Consider the following 4,075-nt stretch of genomic DNA (forward strand, 5'->3'; position numbering starts at 1 on the left):
AGAAGCTGCAAGGTCTCTGATCTGTCACTGCTATTGTACGCCTGATATGTGAAATGGTGAAAAATGTCTTTCTAGTGGGATTAGTGGCCTGTTGCTTTTGTAATGAATGAGCGCGACCTTCTAAATGTTTTCATGTGACGCCCGTCTGACAAAGTTGCACGGCGCTCGTTTGTTTGCTTCCATCGCTGAGATAATCACAGAGCAGGTGCAAGTTTATCAAGGTTGGATGTGAGGATCACATCTCTTTGCCTTCAAGAGGGTGTGGACGGGTCGTAACTGTTGTTTGTGCCGATGCAGCAAACGACAGGTCCAGAGTGCCCATCCTTCCTGGAGTTCTTGGAGGGAATGTTGCATATCGCTCCCGCTGGGGACTCCCGTGTTCTGCTAACAGTGAGACCTGGAGGTATGTGATTGAAAGAATTGCCCCTTCAACACACAGAACTACAATATATACGGTGCTATTGAGGTGTGATTGGACTTCTGTGCTCGTCACTTATTTTCCTTAATGAATGCCTCTTTCAAATCAAGTGTGGATTTAGCACTAGTAATGCAGATGCATGTTACTCAGACATCCCTGGCCTGAATGGTTGCCATTTTGAGAGATTAGTAATTCAACATTTATTTTTCAACAATTCCATTGAAGTTGGGTGGGTTTAGTAAGCAGTGGTGAGCATGTGAGAGTTGGCATATTGAATAGAAAATGTACATTCCAAAAACGCCTCGGCGACATACTTGATAATGGTAGTGCTTTGCTTAAATTGTAAGCAGTTTGCTTACCACCGAAGCAGCTCAAATTTAGCTTCCCATATCCATGCAAATCACCCAGTCACGAGTGCAGCCACAGCTAATGTTAGAACCAAATGAGCAATTTAGCCATAGTAAAGCTCTTGAGCAAACTTAACTTCAGTACATCCCACGTACGAGGTTATAGTTGATGTTCCCTCTGTAGATTGCTAGAGGTGATTGATGTTTATTTCAGCACTTTTAGTTTGTCTCGATGACGACTGTTATTTCTCAAGTCCTGTGATTTTAAGTGTTTATTTTATTTATTGTTGAATATCTGAACCAAGTTCAGTGTTGAGTACCTGTATTGCTCAGATTTTTTTTTATTACTGTTTCTGATAAATTCACCTAAGCAGTTTCTAAGGACTAGATGTTCTATTTTATTTTTATTTTGTAATTCTTCAGACATTTACAAAAACAAAGCTATTTATCCTGACAGGGGTTGCGAGGGCTGTTGGAGCCTATTCCAGATTTCTTCGGGCAGGAGACGTGGGACACCCTGAACCGTTTACCAGTCAATCGCCGGGCACTCAACAACAAACAAAATACATAGTGATATTCCGCCTCGTGGTCGAAACTTAAGTATGCAGGTAAGAACTTGACTAGTCTCAAATCCAACAGAAAGTCACTGGCTAGTACTGCATCTGCCCAAGTCTCCTGAAAATACAATATAATATGTTGTACATTTTTGATCATTAGAGTTTTTCCTCAATAATTTTAGACGCGACTAATGATAGATGAATTATATCAAATAAATCCAGACCCCAATTTCACACATATTTTGATCACTTGACAACTCTATTGATTATCACACCAAATTGAGCCAAGGTCTGAAATATGTGTACCGTATTTTCCGGTCTATAAGTCGCAACCAAAAGCATTGATTTTCTTCAAAAGAAGACTCCGTGCCTTAAATGCAGATGTGCCTTATATGTGAAGTAATATTTAGCAACAGCAGGTCTCACAACTACAGCACCCACCGACTCCATCCCCCCTCGTAGCAGTGTGTGACCCTTATATTTGCCTTATATTTGGAAAACTTTGATTGATATATTCATATATTATATTTGGAAAACTTTTTTCATTCATTGAAGGTGTGTCTCATAATCCGGTAAAAAAAAAAAAAAAATACACCATTCATTTGGGGTGCACCTTATACTTCGGTGCGACTTATACACCGGAAAATATGGTAGTTTGTACGTGCAATAAAAGAGATAAAACAGGATTTACTAACCAACTGCCACACAACAAACCACTGTGCCTTACAGAATATAAAAGTAATTACGGGATTCTCTAACAAGAGTGACATCATGTACCAAGTCATATTGTGACCACAATGTGGTCACACATTAAACGTGTACGTAGCAATGAAGGAAGCAGAGACATTTACCTTTTGAAATTTGGAATACAGTCCATAGGATGATGTTTTGGTTGTACATTCTATTCTAGTGCAGACAAAGTTGCCTATTTTGAATGACTGTGAGCTGGGTGTAAAAAATGAGAATCTTGTTTTTCATGCCAGCACAAGTGTAGCCTCTCATGTGTGGGGATGAGTTGCATCCATGAAATACGCTCCCATCTCGATGAAAGTAATTTAATTTAATTTAATTCATTACATTCCTTATTTTTTCCTCTTTTTTAACATCATGTAATTTTTTTGGTTATATTTTGTTTGGTGTCTTTCAAAATCATTTTTTTTTCTGTTTTCTTTTGCTTGATGTCCGTGTAATTATTCAGTTGAGCCAGCCTAAGCTGTTTGATTTTATAAAATAACGATCGATTGTATTTAACATCTTCCTTAAAGTTATTTTACTTGATATATAGGTGGTTTCCAAGACATCCGCCCCCTGGTTGATTTGTTATTTTTTTACAAGCATTTGTTTCCTTACAGATTTCCTACCCTCTGGCCAATCAATGTTATGGTGCATGATCTAAACATTGGCCCCCTGCAGCCCGACTGATATATCAGTGTTGGTTTGTTGACTTTCATGTGGACGTTAATTCAAAGCAAATGTGATTTATTTATTTTTTTTACTTCCAGTGGCATTTGCGCCTACAGGAGGTCAATGCGCTTGATGCAGATTATATTTCCTCAAGTGCAGAACATCAGTTGACCCTCAGCACTCGAAAGTGCAATGATAAAATCTCCAGCGATAGTTTATGCTCACATATCTTTTCTATTCTACTGGACATCAAGAGATTTGCATTGAAGTGTTATGCCCAAACACTCTGCTCTTGTCGGCTTTGCGACAGGTGCACGTTATCTTTATCTTTAGCCTTTCTCTGACAGTTTCATTAACACCTCTGCTCACCCTACGTCTTTATTTATGTTTTGTGTACATTTTTTTGCTAGATCGCTGTTGTCAGCGAAGAGGAGGTGACAAAATGGAGATGTGAAAGTTGCCCAATTAGCACGCAGACCAACATATGTATGACAAGTTGCGTGCAGACACTATGCCGAAGGAGGAAAAACGAAAAATCAGAATGGGGCAAAACTGCTCATCTTTTTACCCAAGTCTCCTCCATAATTGTTTAGTCTTTTTTCCTGATAGTATTTGATATTTTGTATTCTTTAATTTCAAGGGACATTTGGCAGTGTTACAATTGCAAGCAAGATTTAAATGTAGCCCTGGCTTGACTTCATTGTGTTTTTTATCCCCTTTTTCATATTATTATACTTGTTTTTACTTTTTTCCTGAAACATTTCAAGCATTTAACTTTATTTTCTCATATTATAGTACATACATATGTATATTTCTGTTTTACTTGATGCATATTTTTGATTAACTGGGTGCGTTTTCCGTCATTCTTCTCGCTTTTCTTCTGAAACTTGATTTTAATCATTCTTCTCAACCTTCTGACCAAAGCCACACCCTTTTCCAATGTAAATTTGCCAGACTTTTTGACCGAAGTTTAAACTCAATTGTTATTAGTTGTAGTATTTTCATTTTTTTTTCCTAACGTGGCATTACGCATATCAAATGCATCTGTTCGGGGTAGCCACTGATCAGCATCAAATTTTTGAATTGACCAAGGTGCCTCATTCAGTCTCACATTCGCATTTAAAACCACACAAAGTCAAATTAAAAACATTTAGATAGGATAAGTTATGAATCCTAGGAATGTGAATGTAAATGAGCCGTGTTTAGCCACGGCTGCTATTTTTAATAACATGACTATTTCATGATGCTTTATTGTGTTATGAGCTTTGTTTTATTTCAAAAGCAGTCAATGTCCTTCTTTTGGGCTTTAAATGAGAGATAAATACGTATGGTCCAACCCAAGAAAGCCA

At 37.8% G+C, this 4,075-nt stretch overlaps 1 protein-coding gene across 1 annotated transcript in view; it reads left to right on the forward strand.

Annotated features, from left to right (window-relative positions):
• The first annotated feature begins 299 nt into the window (after window positions 1–299).
• LOC148901534 (teneurin-3) overlaps window positions 300–4,075 on the forward strand; it is a 230,857-nt gene continuing 227,081 nt past the window's right edge. The window contains exons 1-2 of the mRNA XM_088988989.1: window positions 300–403; window positions 1,223–1,373. The gene's annotated coding sequence lies outside the window, so the exon portion shown is untranslated. The remainder of the gene's footprint in view (window positions 404–1,222; window positions 1,374–4,075) is intronic.

The sequence above is a fragment of the Hippocampus bargibanti genome, linkage group LG02 (genome assembly GCF_051943395.1).
Source record: "Hippocampus bargibanti isolate YZ-2025 linkage group LG02, ASM5194339v1, whole genome shotgun sequence".
NCBI classification, from domain to species: Eukaryota; Metazoa; Chordata; class Actinopteri; order Syngnathiformes; family Syngnathidae; genus Hippocampus; species Hippocampus bargibanti.